This window comes from Motacilla alba, chromosome 1A, assembly GCF_015832195.1.
Source record: "Motacilla alba alba isolate MOTALB_02 chromosome 1A, Motacilla_alba_V1.0_pri, whole genome shotgun sequence".
In the NCBI taxonomy this organism is placed as follows: domain Eukaryota; kingdom Metazoa; phylum Chordata; class Aves; order Passeriformes; family Motacillidae; genus Motacilla; species Motacilla alba.
Window position 1 is genome coordinate 49,170,140 of NC_052031.1, and position 13,842 is coordinate 49,183,981.

Genomic DNA, 13,842 nt, shown 5'->3' on the forward strand with positions numbered 1-13,842 from the left:
TGAAGTGCCTCTTCTACCTTCATACAGGAGCAGGCATTCTACTTGCAAGCCTGAACACATCTCAGCAAAAGTTATGTTTGAGCCTGTGTTATCTCTAGGGAGCTGAATATAAAGGAAAGATGTTCGTTGGCAGCATGCCTGAAGAGAGGAAGAGAGGTCCCATGAGCATACTTCAGGTGATGTGTGTTGTGTTTTCTTTGGCAAATACAAATCTGAACGAGCTGGTCTGTGTACACTTGAAGGGTAGGTGTGTGTACTGTGTGCATGTGGGTGACAAGGAGCACCCGAGAGCATGAGCAGGTGTCAGCTGAAGCTGGAATTTATATATTTGTCAAACATCATTAGCAGTGAACCACCTACTTAAAGATTTCCATGGAAGGAATACGTGGCAGCCTCTAAAAGTATTCCGCTGTAGATGCAGCCCCCCTATTCTGCGAGTTATTGATAGCACACTCAATTAACCTTGGGGACAGAATAGAGAATGGACATTGTCTCTCTCAGTTTCAGTCAGTTTTGCTCAGTGACACAGTTTGCATACAAACCACTGAGGAGCGGTAGTTAAATCTCCAAGTAAAAGTGCTTTAATGAAAACAAAAGTGCACATTCCTGACGTTTGCATTCGGATTAAGCCTAGTAAGCTTCATTATCTGAAAGCCTAAATGTTGGGCCAAGTCATTGCAGATTATGTCCCATTAAGTAGCGAGTGCAATTCTAGTTCAAAAAGTTTAGAGAAAATGTACTCTTAGATTTGTTTGGCTGGCAATTGCAGGCATATTATTGCAATTCCAATTTACCCACTGTGCTTGTATTGGCTTTGTACAGAAGATAAAATGGAATGAGGAGAAAATCCAATTTTTATTAGTAAGTCCATGTCAAGGCACACTTCTTGAGGAAAAGGTCTAGGAACCACTGGAACTTGTGATGCAATTATGGGAGACTCCACACCAAAGGCCTTTGTGAAACCCATGAGGGTCTTGAGCAGCAGTGGGAACTCCGGATGTGCTGAGGATATCATAGTTTAGGTAATCTGGGCAGAGGCACAACAAGATCTACAACAGCTACAAGGCAGTTCACAGATCCCCTGAGAACTAGCTTTGGTCCTACCAGCTCACTTAAGCATGAGAGTATGATTGTTTTACCTTGATTCTGTTCTAAGACTGAGAAACGGATGTGTACATATTTAAAGAAGCTAGGTGTTACATTTAACATCACATTATGGTCTATGAGGGGAGGAAAATAAGTTATTTCTTCCACAGCACAATAAAACATCATTCACAGTTGTTCCTACAAGACATGCTCCAGAACACACTCTGCTGATATCAGTGCTGTCATCTAAGGATCATCTCATGAGGAAGAGTTGGAAAAAAAAAATTTAAAAAATCAGGGAATTGATTTGTTGAACTCTCTTATATAGTCTGTTGGACTACTTATTGTGTTACATCTTTTCTCCTTTGCCTTTCACTGTCTTTCCTACCCATATGGCAAATCACTTGAAGCAAATGGCTTTTTTCCATACGGTGCTCAGTTACAAAAACCAGTGGGTCAGAGCTGTCTATAGAATCCTACAATAAGTAGATTAAAAGAGATTTGTGGCAATCCTGCAGTTCAAGCCCCTGCCCACAGCAGGGTTAATTTTGAAATCACACAAAATGAGAATGTAACCTCATCTTTCTGCAGTGACTACTCTAATGGAACACAAGTCTCATTCAGGCAGCGATATAAATCATACACATGCCTAGATTAAAGACATATGGAAATCATTTAGGTAGAAGACCTGTATTATTTCAGATTTCCTTTCAATGTGCATTCAAAAGATGGTACTGACTGCAGTGTTAGACTCCAATTATAAAGCACATATTATCTAAACACACACTAAAATGGGGCTATCATTACAATCACTATTTCCTGAATTCTGTGTGCTGAAGACCCCCATTACATAGTTTCAAAAATTTGATTATTTGCAGATGGAACTCAGGAAATAACACAGAAGAAGAAAGAAGGGGAAAATTCCAAACTGGAAAAAACGGTTACTTTAGTCGGCGCAGTGGAAAACACTACATGTCATGTACCTCAGACAGCCTTCAAGAAGGTGTTCCTCTTCTAAATACTTAGAAAGTCTGCAGAAGAAGGTTTTGAGAGCCAGAAATTTTAGGAACTGTGCAACTCTTGTCCTTCAAGATGCATTTGGATCACGGCAAGGCTTTTCTCACAGGCTGTGCAGTGAGAAAACTGCCAATGGCAGGAATTACTCGTCACAAGACTTCAACAAGGCCCCTGCTCTGCTACAAGCAGATTTAACCAAACAGGGTTTAATGTGATTACTTCCATGATGAATGAGATTAATTTTTCCAAATTGAATACATCTGAAAACTTTATTAACCCTGCAATTCTGCTTCCATACTGAAAAAACCCAAAACCCCTGTTATGCTCACCACACTTCCATTTTCTGCTCTGCTCTCTATAAGTTTCTTGTATCTACTTTACTTGCATTCACATTTAAGGAGTACAATGTTCAGGTTCATTACTGCTGCATATCTTGCAATATTTGATAATGGTAGGTTGTCTCTTTTGCCTTGACAGATAAGCCTTGTCTCTTAGTTTAGCTTTACAAAAATGATTATACTTAATAAAGCGATCATCTTTGTAAAAGAAGCTAATCCACAAATATCCACAAAGCATTTACTGAATTTTGGAATACTGTTTTCTTGGTTGCTCTGTCTGATGGTGGTTGGATGTTGTGGTTTGCAAAGGAAGTGAGTTTTTTACTCATCTCTACAGCTTAGAAAGGAAAGCAGTGGATGCTCAGCCCTTCCGAAGCTTGAGTCAGTGAAGCATCCAAGATTGCAGAGCAGAAGATGATGCATTCAAAACCACTTCCTAAAAATATCATGCCAGTATTTACATTGAAAAGGAGAATAACATTTCAAAAGAACATTCTGCTCAAAAGTTAAAAACCATTTCAAGCAAAAAAGTTAAACATACAAACAAAACTGTACAAAACAGCAATAATTCATTAGGAAAATAACCACTGCTCATTCCAAGAAATTCCCAATGCATTTCACAAATCATGAATTATATCCAGACTCACTTTGTGTATCTGATATCCTGATAGACTCCATCGGGGTGGGGATGCAGCAGTACTAGACACAGACCACATTGATGTATAGCTTCTCCCTGGTGTGTTTTAAAGAATTACAGCTGTTCCTTTGCCTTTGCTTGCTAAAACTACCCAGCACTTTAATGAAGAAGCCCTGTTATGAGCTCTGGTGTTTTTTTCCTGCAGCCTCACTGAAAATAACACTTCTCTGGACACGCCTGGTATGGGTTAGCTGAACTGGTAAGTCTGAATGTTAAAATATGATGACTGTGTCCTTCGACCCCAGCTTTACCCTGGAGGACACCTCTAGTTTGGCAGCTGCTTTCCCTGACTCTATTTATCCCTTCACCTAACAATGAAATCCATCCTCCAGTGCTTTTCAGCAGTGCACAGCAGGTTAGGAGCAGAAGCAACAACTGCCCAATTAAAATTGAAATGTCAGATATGCAGAAGGCAAACTGTAATCAAACTGACCTGCCTGGGTTATCAGGGCAGAATGCCTTTAGGCTTGTGCAATTAACTGAAGGATAATTGATAACCACAGGCAATCAACCTACAGATGCGGGTCCCATGTGCAAGAAATGTGCTCGGGCGCATCCTTCAGTATTGACTCAGAGAAAAGAGCTTGACTCTGTTTGAGTCAAGTACCTCCTAAAGCACTGAGGTTTTAGAAATCTCCCCAAAATTACCAGCTGAAATCACAAAGTGCTTAGAAGACTCAAAGCAGTGGCTACAAGTGTGCTACCATTCCCAGTGTCTCTGTGTAGTGTGCAAGGAATGGTAAAATCTGTTTAGCTGGTGGTGGAGGTGAAAGGATCCTTCAGTTGAGGGTGGTGCCCTGATGACTTATCACAGTGAGACAAAAGCAGATGTGGGGAGCTTTAGGGCACTACCAAAGAAACAGAAATCAACCCGGAAAAAGGAATTTTTTTCTGGAGTACCTAAACAACTGCCCTGGGATAACACTGGGAGAGCTCCTCATCCCAACAAGCCCTTCATCTTTCCTTCCTTCTACTTCCCACTCTTCCTTTACCCGTCTCTTAAGAAGGAGCTTGCTGAGGCCCGGGTTTTCTTCTGCTATGACTTTGTCTGCATCTCAAGAACTGATGTGTTTAGTTGGTTTTCTTTTTTCTTTTTTACATCAAGACAACCACTCCTTATTAAATTGCCACTGAAATTATTACTGAGCTGTTAGAGGTACACCCCCGAGGAGACATTTTGCATCGTCCACAGCTAGCTACAATGCCATGAAATCACCTGTGCCTTTTCTTCCCTGAGATTCCATACGGAGCAGTACACCTGGGTAAACCACTTGACTATTAAACACTGCTTGTTTTTGGCAATGGAGATATAACTTCTAGTACAGAGCCTCCAACGTCAACAGTGTCTGAAAGTCAGTTGAAGCTTTTCTGTAAAAGAACTAATTAATAATAAAACTCAGAATGCTTAAACAACTGACCCTCAAAAGCCCTGGAGATTTAAGAAAGTATTTCTAAATCCTTTTCACAGTTGCACTTATTAATGAATGATTAATTTCTACAGACATCATCTTGTGCTTTCTTCAACCTTGTTTGCTCCAGTGACTTCAACAGTCAAGGGAAACAGTCAGAACAATGTTGAAAACTAGTTAGAAAATAAAAATAAATTAATTAGTATGTACTATGGAGGTACTAGTAATGTCTATGTACCTTCAGCTGACCTCAGCTTTGAACTTAAAATAAAGATTCAGTGGTTTTGCTATGTATGAGAAACACAGCATACATTAAGAATTACAGCGTTAACTGTATGGGCACATCCAATGAATTTCCTGAGATGTTACACCTACATGTATTTATTAATTTACTAAGTAAAATTATTCTTAAATATGAGGTTTTTTAAGAAACTTGACACTTTGTGTTTGATCTTTAATTTGTTTTTATGGCCACAATAACGGAATTGTTAATCTGCTTGAAGATCACAGAAATCTTGTGTAGACAAGATTTTTTTCCAAGATTTTTTCCAAGCTTTTTCTACCTTTACAATACTTTTAATTAAAAAATTTCCCTTCATAAAACACTTGGAGTTTGATTTACTCCTTCTGATGATGCTACAAATAGAGCTTTCGAGACACCTGGACTGCCAACCGTTAGAATGGTCCTTTCAAAATGTTCATCACTTCACACCAGGCTTCTCAGTAGACAGTAGAACCTCCACCATATTTCAGCAGGAGCAGTTGGCTTCACTTCTGCTGGAAACAGAGCGAAGCAGCTGCTGCTTGCAATGAGGAAACTCTGTGAGCAGCAGCGTCAGCCCCACTGTGAGCTGCCTTGTGTGATGTTGTGGGAAGGGGAAAATATTTTCTTGAAGATCATTTAAGGCTAATCTGACAACACAGACATTCAGAGATTTTCGTTACTGAATGTGCTTGTTTAAGCGAATGGAGAAGAGAGCATTTAACCTTTTAGGCACACAGTACAGGTGTCATTACTTGGGGTACATGACACAGCAATATATGCTATGTCAGACCAGTAGGCAAAAGATGCAAGTGCTGCACATGGCCTCTGCTGAAGGTAATGACATGATTATGACACCACTGATGTAATTTTTTGCAATATAATATTGCCTGTCATTCATTCCCTTCTACTGAGAACATAGCAGTACTTGATGGCTTCAATGAATTAAGATTCATCTTCTGTCTAAGATGGGAAAGTATTTACAGACCAGACTCAGTTATCTTTGAGAGTTGAGGAAATTGGGAGGTTTTTTCTCTTTCGATAGATTTAATCTCAGAAATCTGTTAGACTATTAGAATTATCAAGAGAGTGCAGTCCAAGCAGTGTAATGACAATACAGCTTGAGACTTGATAATACCGCTTGAAACTAAACGAATCTCCCTGACAGAATTAGAAAGCATTTCTTCCATCCCTGTGTGGAGCTGTGCATGCTTGGTTCATAGAGGGTTTGGTCACCTTTCTCAGAATCAATATTTTTGACCACTACTGGAGAAGTGTACTGGATGTGACAGACAAACAGTCTGATGCAATACAGCAAGTGCCATGTACAAACAGCGAGGGAGAAGCCTCCAGTGTCCGGGCTTTAGACACTCTACACTTCACATGAGAAACAATTACCATAGCCTGATTACGCACAGAGACAATTTCAGAAGTTGGTCCATATCGTAAGATAATCACTGTTTGGATTGCAAGTGCCTCTGACCTAGAAACATGATGTTATTTATGTAGCTAGATTTAAAAAAAAAAAGAAAAAGAAATGTCAGAATTCTGGGGGTTTAAGTTTGTACTCTACAAGTTACTGGTGGTTTTTTTTTCATTATGAGACAACAAAATAAAACAACTAGGGAACTGGAAAGGAAAGACTGGAGAATGTAAGGTATACAATGCCTCGGGGGGAAAAAGTGGCATGTTACTAAGTACTGTACACTGCTCCAAAAAGATAAAGCTATTTATAAAAAAAGACTGAGTTGGGGAGAGAAAGGAAGGATGGTTCTTAGAATTCCAAGAGAGGTAAAAAGAAATTTAATCATGTGTTAGCGCATGATGTTCATTTAGGTGTTCAAGTAATTTTCATTTACCTCATTATATTTTGCAGTACTGACCTCTGATTTTAGTGCCAGGATAATGTGTCCATTCTTAGCAAGCTTATTCCTCAAAGATTAGTCCCTCCTGCTTAGATATTATTTAAAGGGTACTTTAGCATGGTTCTCTAATTAGCAGAACAATTAAAAAAAAAAGGCTACAGGAAGAATTCAGACCATTCCAAAACATTTTTTTAAAAATTCTCATCTATTTGAAATCCTTCTAGAAATAATAGACAGCAATTATGCTTCAGAGAGAGCATTCTGGGCAAAAGTCAAAAGAAAAGGAAGACACCCTTCCCCTCCACCAGATTCCCTAGGACAGTAGCAATCAAGCATCAGAAGCATTTGAGTACAATATCAGCCCCCTAGAAGGGCTGTACCATGGGAATTAGTTTGTGTCTTGAACCATGATGTTTATAGTACACACATTGGGTAGCTTTTGTTAGCTTACCTGATGTCTCTACCAATTCTACTCGCGTTTGTGCAAGTCTCTTTCCCTCCCCCCTTTAAAAAAGCAGTCATTTGAAATCATATTTAAAATCGAATTATCACTATAAATGCAGAAATGAATCAGACTTGTTTAGTGGTGAGAAAAGAAGAGTAGGAATCCATTTTCCAAGTCCAGCTTGGTTAAAGACTTGCTGTGCATTCCTGGGCAAGTCACTTCACCTCTCTGAACTGTAGGACACATTTAAGAAGTTCAGTGCAGCCATACATAGAGATATTTCAATTGAGTGGGGTACCAAAACCCATAATCCTGCCTTCTCAGGGCAGCAGGGTTTTTTAGCAGGTTGTCAAATTAGGCTGGTACAGCTTTAGTGCTTCTGTCATCTCAGTGTCATCACACTCATGTACGTGGGCCTGATTATAAAGTGAAAGAGTTCACACTCACCTGTCTTAAAGGCTGGGCAAAACACCCATTAATAGGCAAAAATGTGTGCAGACATTAAGATGAGAGGCTTGTGCAGGAAAGACAAAAACTAGTGATGGTAATATACTTCCTTTCCTGGCCAAATATACAAAGAATGGTGGAAAGCTAAGCTAAAAAGATGCCAGGGACTCCTTCAAGGGAGCTACAAAATAAAGATTTTGCAAAGATATCGAGGGTCTTCTGCATAATATTTGTGCTGACTGGGATATGGCTGGCAGTCAGCCCTGAGCTTTGAATTAGGTGTGCTGCCATCACTGAACATACATGTGGCACTTTGGGACATGGCTCAGCAGTGAACATGGCAGCGCTGGGTTAACAGTCAGACTCGATTTCAGGAGGCTTCTCCAACCTGAATGATTCTATGATTCTATACAGCAATTTGAGGAACTGATAAAAGACAGAATTGCTACATTCTTCTTAGACCAAAACCAGACTCTGGAGATGAGGAAGACAGGTAGAAGAAATCAGGGCCTGATTTAGATTTATAAAAATCCAAGCAAACTAAAATGAGCCCCAAAGGCCCAGGCGTATCAACTGTTGGTAGCAATACTTCCTTACTCGTCAAATGTGGTGTTTTGTCAGCCACAGTGGGTAGGTTCTTCTAACTGACACCAGAGACTGAACTTGCCAGTGAGTGTATTTTATGGTGTGTGTATACGAATATGCACATATATATACACACATATACATATATACATATAAAAATATCTATCTATCTATCTATCTATCTATCTACACACACATACATACATACATACATACATATATACATTACAGCTCCACTAAGAGGAGAATTTCAAGTGGAAAAAATGTTAAGGGAAGAAACACAGGGAAGAGAATGAAGGTAATTTTCATTGTATCAGACAATAAAAATAAACCGAAAGAGACTGCCTACAACAGTAGTTCCAGAACTGTGACTTAATAGCAACCTCTTGCCTGCCAGACTTTCAGATATTGCTTGTGGCTAAGGAGAGCTGCTGTCAAACTGCAAGTTGATTGGGAAGGCAAAGTGTAACATCATGCAGGAGACATCACAACTGTGCTGCTGGCCCTTGAATCAGCAGAAATGGAGGGTAGTGCTGCATGGTTGCCAGAGTAAGTGTAATCATCAGGGAAAAAAAAAGAAATTCTATGTAACCAGGTAAAGGAAGATGAAGTTTGAAGAGGAAAGTGATGTCTCTTGCTAGAGTAATGGCTATAACTTTAAGAAACCAGACAAGCCTGCAGACCCGCTATACCTTATGCAAACCAAAGCGAGAAGGTGTAGGAGATCAGGACAAATAGCCTGCTTTTTCTGAAAAGAGAGCCCCCTTTTTCTGCAAGTTGCCTGTTTTGCCCAGGCAGATACATCAGTCTTAACAATTTCAGGAGATGTGTGCAGAAGGGTGTGGTAGGAGATGTGTGCTATCTGTTCCACAACTCATTATGCCATCACATGATAGCCAGAGGTTTTGTCCTATTCAGAAACACGGGAGCAGAGGCTAAAGCATGAGTTTCTCTCTTTTCCACTTTCAAGTGGATGACTGGCACTGCTGGCTCCATCACCTATGATCTTCCATGTCAAAACATAACTGGTAGGTAACTCTTTCTCATCCCAAAGCCCAGTTCCTCCTGCCATGCCCATTTACTAGAAGCTCAATTATCGTTAAACCTTTCTTCACTGGTCAATTACAAATGTGACAGGCTCTCCTGCTGCTGCTGAAGAGAGCTTAGATTATTGTTTTTTCTAAGAAAATACTGTACTGATAGGATGCTACTAAATCATGTCTTGGAGACTGATGTCCTTTTGCTCCTACAAGACAAGCATTATGAACTTTACGCACACAAACACACATGAAACACATGTATGACCTTGCCATACAGCTCTATAGCACTCCAGTCTAAAGATGTGTCTCATAAGAATATTGCCTATTATGCTTACAATGCATCAAGAAGCTTTACAACAACATTAAAAAGCAATTGAGGAAAAATTACGCCCCTGTCTGACCCCTTGAGAAACCACCACATTTCATAGAAGACATAGGAGGTCAGGAAAAACAGCTTACTTGAGCAGCAGAGCCCTGGTTTTGAGCAAAAGGAGGGTCAACAATGCCAAATCTCCAGTTGCCAGAAGCATTTTTCTTTCTAGGCATCTTGCCCCTTTCAGTAGATCACAATGAGTGTCTTGGAGACACAATAGCCTGATCTCTGCTAGAGCAACCTTTAATTTTTCCCAGCCAGGGAAAACTGATTATTTCTTTGCCTTGTGCTTGTGACTAATAAAAAAAAATTCCTATTCATTATTTTCTTTGCTCTGTTCCAATAAATACGCTCCTCCTGTGCACAGTCCTGATCCCCCACTGACAAGGAAAAAAACCTGATGCACCTGCAGTGGAAAAGAAAGCACACTGAATCTCAAGCCTTGCAGATAAGCCCTTACTTGTTTAACTCTGTAGAAAATGAAATGCTAGTTTAGCCAATGCATCTACCCGTAAAACCTCACAGCAAAAGAAGCAAGCCCCCAAGCAGATCTGTACCTTTGTGGCAGGTGGTTACACTCTGGTCTTTCAGGATCTGTGGTGGGAAACAACAGAGGGCGAATGGCACAAGTCTCATAACAACCTGTCTTCAGCACAAATGTTTAGCAAGGACCAAAGTCAGTGGAGCCATTTGGGACACACAAATCTGCAGCCCAGCATCTCAGCCTGTCCCTCATGAAGTGCAGCCAATCAAGCTGGCAGAGTGCAAACCACAAACCACACAGGAACTCACAGTCACAGCAGCTTATTGAGCTGGTATGGGACTCAGCTTAGTGTGGTTTTACTGTCTTACTGCGAGGGAAACTGCATGAGAGCAGTTCCTCTGAATGCTACAGCTGTGCTGGGGCACCTCACAACTTGCTCGGTGTTCAGTTATTTAATATATCTGTCTGGAAAGCACTGGCCCCTTCAGATATTAGTGGTGATCCATCTCCAAGAGCAAGCCATCACAGTTGTCCAAAAATGTACCCTCCTCCCTGTTATGGGGGGACAGCAGTGGCCGTGAGCCATCAGCGCATGAATTCGTGGAGCACCTCTGGTGGCGCACACCCCCTGTGACATGACAGGGTCCATGGGTGTGTGTGCACAGTGCACCCTTGAGCTCAGAGTCCGTAAGCAAATGCAGGCGAACGCAAGGATCATCTGTGCCTGTGTAGGCACAGACCGAGAGGGAGTAGATGTGAGAGAGAAACCAGGATGCCACCAGATTCTGCAATAAGTGTGAACCAGGGGGCTGTCTTCAAGTTTGGAGAAAAAGAGCTATAAAAATGTGATTCTTACAAGAACACAGAAAAGGCACATTTGCTGATTTAGTTGTTGCATCAGTTTGGTTGCTACCAAGAGTGTATTGGGGTGGCCTCTGAATGGCAGTTTCCCTCCCGTCTTTTCTTCTCTGCTCTCTGAGCTCCAGTCCTTCCTCCTGAAGGCAGCCTGAGGGCTGCCAGGGGTCAGTGGGGCCCCAGAGGCAGAAGGACCATTGGTGGTTGTAAAAATGATTGCTACTGGAGAGCAGAAATCTGCCTTCGGAAGCGCCAGCCCCTGCCCTGGCCCTGCCTGGTGCGCTGTCTGCAGTCGTTAACATGAGGCATTTCAGAGGAAACAAAAAGGAGTTGACATCAAGTGAAATTTCCCCCGGCAGCCACCAGTCGAAGACCTCTTAAAATCATAGCCTAAAAACATCGTCTAAATTCTGCTGGGTAGCTGTAAGCCGTGAAAGGGCCATTTACTGCAGCTGAAATAGATTCATAAATTACTGAGTTCCTGAGCCAGTGAGATCCACATGTCTCTGAGTTTCTGAAGCCACTTTTCTTTCTACCATTTCCTTGGATATGGTTCAGAGCCTGGCCAAATGGTCTGTGCTTTTTCCAGCCTGTTGCTCAAAAGCATCACCAAAAAAAAAATACTTTAACACTTAATTACTGTTGACTTTGTAGAACAAGCAGCCAGGTTGCTGAGGTTCCATCTGTGTTCTTCAAAAGAGCACAGGTGTTGCAAACTGAAATGGGCAAAAAATTTATTGATAATATTGAACTATCTAGATTGGGAAAAAAGTATTCTTAATTATATCTTCAAAATGTTCAAAAAGTTACAGAGACCAATTAAGGTGTTTTGTAATTTCTATTAAATTACTCTTTTGCCATTTTTAATAGTTTAAGCACTTCCAATATGAAATGTTCTGATTTTCCAGCTGAAACCATGTCTTTATCTCACAATTTACTTTGATTTGAATAAAAAGGTAAAAAAAACCCCATTAAACAATAAAAAATGCTTTTGGGCAAAGCTCAACTTTCCATTTGGCTTAAGATAAAATATTCTTAGCTATTCAGCCAAAAATATTTTTTGTTTTTCATTAGAGATGTCAATCTTAGCAACAAACTAAAAATCAGTTACATATGCACCATTATAGCATTAGTCACATGGAGCTGGCTCAAGAACAGAGGCACAGAATGCAACAATCAAATGCTGATGTCTTTTCTACTAGTGCTAAGACTTATACAGTGTTCAGCTTCATTGATATGGCATGATGTGTCTGACATTAACTGACAAAAACAAAAGGCTGGAGGTTAATGCATGGCTATATTCCGGCTTCACGCTTTTATAGTCTCAATGGCTTAATTTGAATATTACTTAAATGCAGATATCTACCAAATTTTATATTTCAGGGTGGAGTTTTTTGTTTGTTTGTTGGCTTGTTTTTGTTTTTGTTTTTTTTTTTTAATTTTCAGAGGAAGATCTTTTAGGTTAATAACTTCTTTTAATTACGATTCAACTATTTTGATATACTGCCAGCAAAACATTGATATTGTAATGCTGTATCAGTTAGTACATTCCTTTTACAGCTCTGAAATATTCCTGAGATCCGGAAGTGAGGAGGAGGAGTATGCTGGCATTGTTCATGTTGTTCCTTTTGTATGTGCATAGACCCTCAAGCTGTCACTCTTGAAGTTTTCACCATTTACTAAAAGGAAAGTGTGGCATACACATCAAAATCACAGACCTACAAAAGTCAAACCACCTGTGGACCCAGCTAAGGAAAACATGGGGACCAAAATTTTTGTAAAGCAAGACTTCATTGCAGTAGGATTAGCTAATCAACTTGAAAAGCAAATAAAATCAATGTATCCTGCCATATTACCTATGTCACAGTGCTACTCTAACAGAGGGGTTGGGAGAGAAACATACAAAGGGAAAGAAGAATTTTATGATTGAAGGTTTTTAATAGCTTCCTTGAAACACATGATAAAATCAGATTCTCTCAGCAGGAGATAGACAGATAAAAATGGACTCCATTTGAAGTGCAAACAAGAAAAAGACAGGGAGTTGTAAAGCATACAGCACCTTCCTCATAAACATCCCACTTCCTCTCTGTTCCAAGTGTTTGCAACTGTCTCTCCCTGTGAAATCTTAATTAAACCAGTATATTTCCCTTTTAAGTAATTTGAAAATGTGTTGTTTGATAAAAAGGTTAATTAGCTCTATTCTTTAGAAATGTGAAATAGTACCATTTTGATCTTTTGCTTGAAATTTATGCCAATCCTTGCATTAAAAATATCCCTCAATCTGGACTGTGGTAGGTAGCAAGAGAAACATGTTCATAAGGGGGACTGTGGGAAGGGGACTCACAGGGAAAACAAAATTTATTAGGAGTTTTAATCTTTTTACTTTTTGTTTTCATAAAGTATATCACACTTGTCTCCCTTCCTGAAGCTGAGTGTTTGTCCAGGCTTGAAATGAAATTGATACAGGATGAAAATGGACCTTCCCTGGTGACTCAGCTGGGAATTGCACAGAAATCTATCCAGCCTTATGCTAACCAATAAAAGGAAGGGATGGGAACAGGAACATCTCATAAAGCTGTGAAATAACAATTCACAAGCATCATTTAAATCATTTGGAGGCTGCATTCCCTTTTTATGCTACTGCTGCATTGACCAAAATGCTTCCCCTATTGAGTATTGAGCTGGGAAAGCTGACGGATCAAAGCCAGTTGGTCTGGAAAAACTGGTGTTACCATTTAGCAGAGCAATTCAATGACAAATGGAAGCTCTTGCTGTAATTCCTTCACCTCTCTGCTCTTTTTTAGAGCCCTTCAACGATTCCGTAAATAGAAGGGTTGCACTAGACTGACAAGAGACATTTCCTTCCCTCTCCCTAGTTGCGGATATTGTTCTTTTGCTGTAATGTAACTTTCACTGACTCTGACATTTGCATTTGGATC

The 13,842-nt window shown here is 40.2% G+C and overlaps 1 protein-coding gene across 2 annotated transcripts in view; it reads right to left on the reverse strand.

The window, feature by feature from the left end:
• Positions 1-10,288, reverse strand: part of GRAP2 (GRB2 related adaptor protein 2) — a 40,694-nt gene extending 30,406 nt beyond the window's left edge. Inside the window, exon 1 of one of the 2 annotated variants that reach the window (XM_038154258.1) lies at positions 10,122-10,288. The gene's annotated coding sequence lies outside the window, so the exon portion shown is untranslated. The other variant, XM_038154260.1, reaches the window with a different exon arrangement.
• Positions 10,289-13,842: the final 3,554 nt, after the last annotated feature.